The following is an 11,588-nucleotide window of genomic DNA, read 5'->3' on the forward strand; positions in this document are numbered from 1 at the left end:
GTGAGTGTGAGTGGGAGAGTTTGGGGTGTGAGTGTGAGTGGGAGTGTTTGGGGGGTGGGTGTGAGTGGGGGTGTTTGTGGTGCGAGTGTGAGTGGGAGAGTTTGGGGTGTGGGTGTGAGTGGGAGAGTTTGGGGTGTGGGTGTGAGTGGGAGAGTTTGGGGGGTGGGTGTGAGTGGGAGAGTTTGGGGTGTGAGTGTGAGTGGGAGAGTTTGGGGGGTGGGTGTGAGTGGGAGAGTTTGGGGTGTGAGTGTGAGTGGGAGAGTTTGGGGTGTGAGTGTGAGAGTTTGGGGTGTGAGTGTGAGTGTGAGAGTTTGGGGTGTGAGTGTGAGTGGGAGAGTTTGGGGTGTGAGTGTGAGTGTGAGAGTTTGGGGTGTGAGTGTGAGTGGGAGAGTTCGGGGTGTGAGTGTGAGAGTTTGGGGTGTGAGTGTGAGTTGGGAGAGTTTGGGGGGTGGGTGTGAGTGGGATTGTTTGGGGTGTGGGTGTGAGTGGGGGTGTTTGTTGTGCGAGTGGGAGTGTTTGGGGGGTGGGGGTGAGTGGGGGTGTTTGTGGTGCGAGTTGGAGTGGGAGTGTTTGGGGGGTGGGTGTGAGTGGGAGAGTTTGGGGGGTGGGTGTGAGTGGGAGAGTTTGGGGGGTGGGTGTGAGTGGGAGAGTTTGGGGTGTGAGTGTGAGTGGGGATGTTTGTGGTGTGAGTGAGAGAGTTTGGGGTGTGAGTGTGAGTGGGGGTGTTTGGGGGGTGGGTGTGAGTGGGGGTGTTTGGGTTGTGAGTGTGAGTGGGAGAGTTTGGGGGGTGGGTGTGAGTGGGAGAGTTTGGGGTGTGAGTGTGAGTGGGAGAGTTTGGGGGGTGGGTGTGAGTGGGAGAGTTTGGGGTGTGAGTGTGAGTGGGAGAGTTTGGGGTGTGAGTGTGAGTGTGAGTGTTTGGGGTATGAGTGTGAGTGGGAGAGTTTGGCGTGTGAGTGTGAGTGGGAGAGTTTGGGGTGTGAGTGTGAGTGGGAGTGTTTGGGGGGTGGGTGTGAGTGGGGGTGTTTGTGGTGCGAGTGTGAGTGGGAGAGTTTGGGGTGTGGGTGTGAGTGGGAGAGTTTGGGGTGTGGGTGTGAGTGGGAGAGTTTGGGGGGTGGGTGTGAGTTGGGGTGTTTGTGGTGCGAGTGTGAGTGGGAGAGTTTGGGGGGTGGGTGTGAGTGGGAGAGTTTGGGGTGTGAGTGTGAGTGGGAGAGTTTGGGGTGTGAGTGTGAGAGTTTGGGGTGTGAGTGTGAGTGTGAGAGTTTGGGGTGTGAGTGTGAGTGGGAGAGTTTGGGGTGTGAGTGTGAGTGTGAGAGTTTGGGGTGTGAGTGTGAGTGGGAGAGTTCGGGGTGTGAGTGTGAGTGTGAGAGTTTGGGGTGTGAGTGTGAGTTGGGAGAGTTTGGGGGGTGGGTGTGAGTGGGATTGTTTGGGGTGTGGGTGTGAGTGGGGGTGTTTGTTGTGCGAGTGGGAGTGTTTGGGGGGTGGGGGTGAGTGGGGGTGTTTGTGGTGCGAGTTGGAGTGGGAGTGTTTGGGGGGTGGGTGTGAGTGGGAGAGTTTGGGGGGTGGGTGTGAGTGGGAGAGTTTGGGGGGTGGGTGTGAGTGGGAGAGTTTGGGGTGTGAGTGTGAGTGGGGATGTTTGTGGTGTGAGTGTGAGTGAGAGAGTTTGGGGTGTGAGTGTGAGTGGGGGTGTTTGGGGGGTGGGTGTGAGTGGGGGTGTTTGGGTTGTGAGTGTGAGTGGGAGAGTTTGGGGGGTGGGTGTGAGTGGGAGAGTTTGGGGTGTGAGTGTGAGTGGGAGTGTTTGGGGGGTGGGTGTGAGTGGGGGTGTTTGTGGTGCGAGTGTGAGTGGGAGAGTTTGGGGTGTGGGTGTGAGTGGGAGAGTTTGGGGTGTGAGTGTGAGTGGGAGAGTTTGGGGGTGGGTGTGAGTGGGAGAGTTTGGGGTGTGAGTGTGAGTGGGAGAGTTTGGGGTGTGAGTGTGAGTGTGAGTGTTTGGGGTATGAGTGTGAGTGGGAGAGTTTGGCGTGTGAGTGTGAGTGGGAGAGTTTGGGGTGTGAGTGTGAGTGGGAGTGTTTGGGGGGTGGGTGTGAGTGGGGGTGTTTGTGGTGCGAGTGTGAGTGGGAGAGTTTGGGGTGTGGGTGTGAGTGGGAGAGTTTGGGGTGTGGGTGTGAGTGGGAGAGTTTGGGGGGTGGGTGTGAGTGGGAGAGTTTGGGGTGTGAGTGTGAGTGTGAGAGTTTGGGGGGTGGGTGTGAGTTGGGGTGTTTGTGGTGCGAGTGTGAGTGGGAGAGTTTGGGGGGTGGGTGTGAGTGGGAGAGTTTGGGGTGTGAGTGTGAGTGGGAGAGTTTGGGGTGTGAGTGTGAGAGTTTGGGGTGTGAGTGTGAGTGTGAGAGTTTGGGGTGTGAGTGTGAGTGGGAGAGTTTGGGGTGTGAGTGTGAGTGTGAGAGTTTGGGGTGTGAGTGTGAGTGGGAGAGTTCGGGGTGTGAGTGTGAGTGTGAGAGTTTGGGGTGTGAGTGTGAGTTGGGAGAGTTTGGGGGGTGGGTGTGAGTGGGATTGTTTGGGGTGTGGGTGTGAGTGGGGGTGTTTGTTGTGCGAGTGGGAGTGTTTGGGGGGTGGGGGTGAGTGGGGGTGTTTGTGGTGCGAGTTGGAGTGGGAGTGTTTGGGGGGTGGGTGTGAGTGGGAGAGTTTGGGGGGTGGGTGTGAGTGGGAGAGTTTGGGGGGTGGGTGTGAGTGGGAGAGTTTGGGGTGCGAGTGTCAGTGGGAGAGTTTGGGGTGTGGGTGTGAGTGGGGGTGTTTGGGGTGTGGGTGTGAGTGGGAGAGTTTGGGGCGTGGGTGTGAGTGGGAGAGTTTGGGGTGTGAGTGTGAGTGGGGGTGTTTGTGGTGCGAGTGTGAGTGGGAGTGTTTGCGGGGTGGGTGTGAGTGGGAGAGTTTGGGGTGTGGGTGTGAGTGGGGGTGTTTGTGGTGCGAGTGTGAGTGGGAGTGTTTGCGGGGTGGGTGTGAGTGGGAGAGTTTGGGGTGTGGGTGTGAGTGGGGGTGTTTGGGGGGTGGGTGTGAGTGGGAGTGTTTGCGGGGTGGGTGTGAGTGGGAGAGTTTGGGGTGCGAGTGTGAGTGGGAGAGTTTGGGGCGTGGGTGTGAGTGGGAGAGTTTGGGGGGTGGGTGTGAGTGGGGGTGTTTGTGGTGCGAGTGTGAGTGGGAGTGTTTGCGGGGTGGGTGTGAGTGAGAGAGTTTATGTGCAGGATAAGGTTGAGTGAGGTCAGGATGGAGAGAAAGTCGGAGGAGAAGGTTCAGGTTCAGGTGGAGTCATCGAGTGTGAGCAGTTGCTCAGTATAAAGGCTGAAGGTTACATGAGGATAATGGAGATGATATTGTGATTTTAAGGAGGAAGTTGCTGGACGAATTGGAGCATAACATAGAATTAAGGTGTTGAGACAGACTTGGGAGTGCTGGTGGAGAGTGAGAGGGAGGTACATTCGGGTGAGATGTTGAACCAAGACCCCATCTGGCCTCTCAGGTGGATGTAAAAGATCCCATGGCACTATTTCTAAAAAGAGCTGGGGAGTTCTCCCCGGTGTCCTGGCCAATATTTATCCCTCTACCAACATCACTAAAACAGACTGTCTGGTCATTATCTCATTGCTGTTTGTGGGACCTTGCTGTGCACAAATTGGCTGCCACATTTTCTAAAATTCAACACTGACTACACTTCAAAAAGTACTTAATTGGCTATAAAGCAGTTTGGGACGTCCTGAGATTGTGAAAGATGCTAAATAAATACAAGTATTTCCTTTTGCTCCAGTAGTGATTTAGTGTGAAGCGGGAGGGGTTGTAGTGAGTGAGTGTGAGGTGGGAGGGGTTGTAGTGAGTGAGTGTGAGGTGGGAGGGGTTGTAGTGAGTGTAGTGAGGTGGGAGGGGTTGTCGTGAGTGTGAGATGGGAGGAGTTGTAGTGAGTGATTGTGAGATGGGAGGAGTTGTAGTGAGTGAGTGTGAGGTGGGAGGGATTGTAGTGAGTGAGTGTGGGTTGGGAGGAATTGTAGTGAGTGAGTGTGAGGTGGGAGGGATTGTAGTGAGTGAGTGTGAAACGGCAGGGTTTGTAGTGAGTGAGTGTGAAATGGGAGGAGTTGTAATGAGTGAGTGTGAGGTGGGAGGGTTTGTAGTGAGTGAGTGTGAGACAGGAGGAATTGTAGTGAGTGAGTGTGAGGTGGGAGGGATTGTAGTGAGTGAGTGTGAAGTGGGAGGGATTGTAGTGAGTGATTGTGAGGTGGGAGAGATTGTAGTGAGTGATTGTGAGGTGGAAGGGATAGTGAGAGTGAGGTGGGAGGGATTGTATGAGTGAGAGTGAGTAACTTTGACAGGAGACCTCAGAGAAATGACACAAATTGACGCCTTTAACCATTTGCATAGTTTTTCCAGAAGGTGATGTGATTTTAGCTCCAAGGTCGGTCAGGTACATCAAAGTTATCACGGCAATTTTAATTTCCTTGCCCTCCTAGGGATGCCAACCTTCCAGGATTATTCAGGAGCCTCCAGGGATTGAAGACTGACCTCCAGGACATTGCTGTGAGCAACCCGGGGAGAAAAAGCAAAGGGGCATTAAAAAAGTGTGTGTTTTTTTTCCATTTTCTTTGGGCAGTTATAAAAATATTGAAGATGGGAAAAAAAGGTTGTTTTGACTGACAGGCAAGAATCATCCAATCGGTTTTCCAATTGGCATGGGAAGGCAGTGCGCTGTGAGGATGGACATGTTGGGTGACCAATGGTGGGAGAGTGGGGGGCGGGGCAGTTGAAGGCAGGGGTCATATGATGAAACCTCCAGGAATTAGTGGCAACCATAGTTGGCACCCCTTCACCTGCCGTTGGAGGCATTGATCATGAGCCAGTAGGGGACTCACCTCATTGCGTAGCGCTGTGTTCATACAAGTATATAGTACATGTTAAAGGTTTCTGCAGCGTACTGGGGTGACCTCAGGCCAGACTATGCGGGGAGTTTAAATCCCTTGGTGAGGGTTATCAGCAAACTCTGACAGGCGGACGCAGCCCAAGAAATGTTGACTGCCCATTATGGCCCTACAGCGCTCTGCTCTGCACTGCACCCAGGCAATCCTTCATACCCACGCGCAAAAAAAAACAAAACCTGCCTTGATCAGTCTGAGCTGTGATACCTCACTGACCGAACCCATACCGTGTGGGCTTCAGTGTATAGCCACTAGGGAGCTACCACAGCCCAGCTTCTGCCTGCTTAACTTCACTTCAACCTGTGACCCTGCCCAAAAACGGAGCCCAGTTTGTTCCCATCTACGCCAGTTACCATCACTTCCTGGTGGAAGGTGGCAGTAGGCCCGGGCCAGCCACAGTAAAGACCCCAAAGTCTTTTGTTGGAGGGACAATGTCCTGTAGAGGCCTCCTCTCCCTCCATTTTGACCCATGCACATACCTTTCGAGGTCTCGTATTCATCCGAGGTCTAAAAAAATCTACTGCCGAGATTCTTCATTGTAGCACTTAGAAACATAGAATCAGACAGCAGAGAAGGAGGCCATTTGGCCCATCGGGCCTGTGCCGGCTCTCTGAAAGAACTATCCAATTAGTCCCACTCCCCTAATCTTTCCCCATAGCCCTGCAAATGTTTCCTTTTTATGTATATATCCAATTCCTTTTTGAAAGTTACCATTGAATCTGCTTCTGCCACCTTTTCAGGCAGTGCATTTCAGGTCATAAAAATTTACTGAGTAAAACAAATTCTCCTCATCTTCCCCCTGCATTTTTTGCCAATTATTTTAAATCTGTGTCCTTTGGTTACTGACCCTCTTGCTAGTGAAGTCTTTTCTTACTTGTTACTGACCAACCTTAATAACAAACACCGCGCGGAATCTACCAGTATATTTCAGAAGGTGATACAAAAGAAAAAGAATGACATTTGAAGGTTCAAAAGCCTGTTTCTTACAGCTTCATGTGCTTTTCATCTAAGCAATCCACTTACCGCATTATTATTATTCAATTGTTACTTGCTGTATAAGCTGTTGTATACTCCTGTATCAGCCAGAAAGTCGTTTAAAATGAAGCATCAGAATGTGAAGCATTGGGAATGCAGCCAATGTACAGCCTTTATACAAAATCTACCATACCCAACAAAAACTAGAAATGGCAGGTAATCTAGCAAGCAATTGGGAAAGCGTTGGGAGATTACAGGACAGCTAAGAGATTGCATTATGTCCTCTGAAGCAGCCAAAAGATCACAGAACTGCTACTCTAATTGCCAGACAGACACTGAAAATATTTGATGGTCTTCAGTTTGATACCGATGATGACAGGACCGTTATGGGAGTTGATGTTAGCAAGACAGACCAATCCTGTGTTTGGGGAAGCTCATGAAGCTTATGAACGCTATGCTCTTGACCCCTGATCCTGATGGGACAAAAGTCGTATTTAGTGTAATAAAGACAGAAAATGCTGGAAATACACTAGCTCCATATGTCACTGCAAGCTTTAATGTCAGTCTTAATTCTGGTAAAAAATCTTTTCTTAGTAGCAATGTTATGTATCCCAATAGCTATTCCATCCCTGAATAGACTTTCTTCTAGAAGCCCATAATTGCACGGTCTACCTAAAGTACGGACACTCGCTAAATACGACCGTTCAGATGAAAGGTCATTAGCCTGAAACGTTAACTCTGTTTCTGTCTCCACAGATGCTGCCTGACCTGCAGCTGGAAGGTGTTCAATAATGTCAGAAGCTGTTCACAAAAGGGTTGTTAGAAAAATTCAGGCATATAATACAAGAGGAAATGTAACAATGTGGATGGAAATTGGTCGACAGGCATGAAACAAAGAGTTTGGGTAAATGAGTGTTGAACAGAGAGATCCAGGGGTTCAAATACATTCACTGGGAATTTCCTCAGAGTTTCTCCTGCTTTACCTCCATAACTTTGGTGGACATTTGGTGGAACTCCTATTTATACATGTAAACAGACTTTTCACCAAACTTCTACCAAATTTATGGCAGTGGAGTGGGAGACACTCCGAGAAAATTCCTGGTGATAATTCCCTGTGAGTGCAGGTAGATAAAGCCAATAAAAAGGCCAATAGAATCTTCGGCTTTCGAAATAGGGGCATAGGGTACAAGAGTAAATTGGTAATGATAAATTTGTGCAAAACATTGGTTAGGCCACAGTTAGAGTATCGGGTGCAGTTTTGGGCAACCCATTATAGAAAGGTCATTAAAGCCATTGAGAGTGTCCAGTGTAGACTCACCAGGAAAAGCCGATAATGGAAACATTTATTGATGAGGAGAAACTTCAGATACTGGGATTATTTCCACTGGAGCAGAGAAGGCTAAGAGGAGATTTAATAGAGGTTTTTAAAATAATAAGGATTTTTGATAGGGTAAATAGGGAAAGAGTATTTTCCTCTAGTTAGGGAGTCAGTCTCGAGGGGTCATCTACTTAAAATTGTCACTAAGAGAGTGAACAAAGAGGTTAAGAGGAATTTCTTTATGTTGAGGGGATTGTTGGGGCACGGAACACTTTGCAACAGGGAATGTTTGAAACAGAGACCATTGCATTATTTAAGGGAAAATTATATAAATATTTTAAGTGGAGGAAGGTACAGGATTATGGGGAAAGTGCGGAGCAGTGGGATTAGTTTTGGATTGCTCTAGCAAAGCTGGAATAGGTATGATGGGCTGAATGGCCTTCTTCGGTGCTGTTCTATTCTTCTGTCTTTGGGCGATAAATTTGTTGATACTGCATATGATCCCTACGTTAGCCGCGAAGGAGGCAGAGGCAGGAAAGTGTAGGAAGGAGGTGGTAAACCATCCTTATACTGGAGGTAGATGGCAGGAATGTGTAAGGGGGAGGTGGCCTTGACTATCACTGGCAGTCCATCCTAATACTGGAGGTAGATGGCAAGTGTCCCTGCAGCAGATGGCTCAGCTCTGCAACTGCCTACCTCCAGAAACAGAAGCCTGAACAGGTAGTTGCCAGGGAGCTGTGTGTAGGCTTGTTGGCACACTGGTAGTCAAAGGCAGTCTGCCCTCGGTTCCTGTTGCCTTCTTTGACCCTCTCCGCCCTCTTTTTTTTATTTGTTCATGGGATGTGGGGCGTCGCTGGCGAGGCCGGCATTTATTGCCCATCCCTAATTGCCCTTGAGAAGGTGGTGGTGAGCCGCCTTCTTGAACTGCTGCAGTCCGTGTGGTGAAGGTTCTCCCACAGTGCTGTTAGGTAGGGAGTTCCAGGATTGTGAGCGATGATGAAGGAACGGCGATATATTTCCAAGTCAGGATGGTGTGTGACTTGGAGGGGAACGTGCAGGTGGTGTTGTTCCCATGTGCCTGCTGTCCATGTCCTTCTAGGTGGTAGAGTTCGCGGGTTTGGGAGGTGCTGTTGAAGAAGCCTTGGTGAGTTGCTGCAGTGCATCCTGTGGATGGTACACACTGCAGCCACGGTGCGCCGGTGGTGAAGGGAGTGATCCTGTGGTAGAGACCTTTTGCAAGCAGCCACCATATCTTGAACTAGAATGGCAGGTAAAAGAGGTGATAATCCTGCCAGCCTTTAACACCCATTTGCAATGGGCAAACTTGGACCTTTGGTGGGAAACTTGGGAAAGCGAGAGCTGTATCATAATACCCTCCTTTGAGTGGGATTTCAGTGTCTTATGAAGGTCTGTCAGGTTCTGTGTGGCAGAGAGTATCGCCGTCAGGTATAGAAAGTTGTGCAGTGCGTGAAAGAATTGGGGAACCGCTGAGTTTCAGAACTTGCTCTTTTCCAGTGGTTGCTCACTCAGTTGCCACCAATGAAATCATTTTCACTGTCTGGACTTTACAACCTAATGTTCCCATCTGAGTATGAAAATTGATAGGTATCTCAGTGTTTCAGTTAAGTGCAATCAGTTGGATCAAGTCCGAGGTTGCCAGCCGGGGTTGAGCTTGTATTTTTCATTCTCGGGATGTGGGCATTGCTGATAAGGTGGGGCATTTATTACCCACCCCCACTTGGTGCTGGCGGTGGTAGGCCTTCCTGTTCAATTGCAACAGTTTGATGCAAATGAGTGGCTTGCTAGGTCACTTCAGAAGGCTGTGAAGAGTCAACCACACGTTGGTGTGGGACTGGAGTCACATATAGGCCCGACCAGATAAGGACCACAGGTTTCCTTCCCTAAAGGACATTAGTGACCCACTTGGGCTTTTATGATAGCTTCATGGGCACTTTTGTTTTTACTGATTTTAACTTTTTAAACTGCCATGGTGGGATTTGTACCCATGTCTCTGGATTATTCGTCCAGGCCTCTAGATTACTAGTCCAGTAACATAACTAGTATATCCTATATTGAATGATTCTTGAACAATGGTTATTTTCAACTATAATGAATCTTGCTTTATACCTTTACTGTTTGATGCTATTCTTTGAACCTTTGAACGATATAAGAACTACACATTTTTGATGTAAGCAAACTCATTGCAAGGATTTACCCATGACTTCTAAAAGCCAAAAAGGACAAATGCTGGAGATCTGAAGTGAAAACAGAAAATACTGGAAATACACTGCAGGTCAGTCAGCACCTGAAAGAGGAAAAAACGGTTAATGATTCAGGAGGAACACTTCATCAGAACTCTTCTACCAAGGGAGCCCCTGAAAGCATTAATGGCTGTAAATATAAGATAGTCACCAATAAATCCAATAAGGAATTCAGGAGAAACTCCTTTACCAAGGGAGTGGTTAGAACGTGGAACTTGCTACCACAAGGAGTAGTTGAGGCGAATAGCACAGATGAATTTAAGGTGAAGGTAGATAAACACAGGAGGGAGAAAGAAATAGAAGGTTATGCTGATTGGGTGAGATGAAGAAGGGTGGGAGGAGGCTCGTGTGAAGCATAAATACTGGCATGGACCAGTTGGGCTGAATGGCCTGTTTCTATGTTGTAAATTCTATGTAATTCTATGTAACTGATCTTTCAGATATTTAATGATGTGCTGCTCATTTCTAGTTTTAGTTATCCCCAGAAACCAACCTGGTGTTCAATAATCCTGCTCAAATATCTGGGAACACATAACCACTTTGAGATGGACAAGTTATGTGTTGGTCCTGAGAATGTGACGTTAACTAGGTGGTGGATTTGCTTGGTGTCCCATGTCCCACACACTGAGGCAATACAGTTCTCTTATGGTTGATACCTTTCATGCTGCCGGCTGACAGTGCCTCAATGTGAAAACAGTCTACCGCACTCAGGGCTCCCAGAAAGTCATCAACTGCATAAAACGTTTGCTGCCTGGGCCAAGTGTCTCTCAGGAGTTCTCGAAAATGGATGATCCTGCCATTATTCAGAAATAGTGAATCAGTCACCTCACCTGCTAAATGCAGTGAGACATGGTGTGTCGATTAATGGCAGCAAAATTAACCTCAGGTGGCTGGAATGGTTCCCTAACAAAGGAATCTGTGGTTCCTCTCAATTGCACAGCCACAGACGGAGCAGCTGTGATCACAAAGCACCCCTCCAGGAGCTATTGATTGGCACAGCTCAGTAATGACCTCCCTCTTGATCCTGAATCTTTTGGTTCTCTGACACATTATTAATGGGTGGCTGGAAAGCCCTTCCCAGGGTAATCCAGGACCCCGTTGCCCCCGCTGCTCCATTGATACACCAACTCTTTCCTTCAGTTTGACAGGTCCATTGCTTCGTCAAGATGGGAACGGTTTATTGCGAGCTCAGAAATAATCAGGAGATGTTACACGAGTGTTGCTCGCCTTCTCTAACCGTAATAATGATACATTTTTCAAAAATTGAGCGGTCCACTCCCCTAACAATTGACTCAGATGGTGTTTGTAGCCGGCTGGCAGAAAATGTCCAATGATGAACTCAAATCAGTAAGCACAGTTCGAGATCCACAGTGTACAGGTGCACTATTAAGCTAGGTCTGTTACTGGATGTGATCTCGTCAAACCTTTTCACATGTGACCCTCTCCATCTGTCCCTCAGCAATCAAGAGCTGTCAACATCAGGAAATGGTTAGAGTAAGACTTGTGATGAAAAAGATGGGGACAACTTGCAACATAATTCATAGTATCATAGTAGATATAGCAGAGGAGGCCATTTGCCCCATCGTGCCTGTGCCGGCTCTTTGAAAGAGCTATCCAATTAGTCCAATTCCCCTGTTCTTTCCCTATAGCCCTGTAATTTTTTCCCTTCCTTTTTATCCAATTCCCTTTGAAAGTTATTATTGAATCTGCTTCCACCACCCTGTCAGGCAGTGCATTCCAGATCATTACAACTCACTGCGTAAAAAAATGTTTCCTCATGTCGCCTCTGGCTCTTTTGCCAATCACCTTAAATCTGTGCCCTCTTGTTACCAACCCTTCTGCCACCGGAAACAGTTTCTCCTGTCAAAACCGATCATGATTTTGAACACCTCTATCAAATCTCCCCTTAACCTTCTCTGTTCTGAGGAGAACAATCCCAGCTTCTCCAGTCTCTCCACATAACTGAAGTCCCTCATCCTTGGCACCATTCTAGTGAATCTCTTCTGCACTCTCTCTAAGGCCTTGACATTAAGACCTTGACATCCTTTCTAAATTTGACCACTTTATAACCTTAAATATACATCAACAACAACT

The sequence above is a fragment of the Heptranchias perlo genome, chromosome 5, assembly GCF_035084215.1.
Source record: "Heptranchias perlo isolate sHepPer1 chromosome 5, sHepPer1.hap1, whole genome shotgun sequence".
NCBI classification, from domain to species: domain Eukaryota; kingdom Metazoa; phylum Chordata; class Chondrichthyes; order Hexanchiformes; family Hexanchidae; genus Heptranchias; species Heptranchias perlo.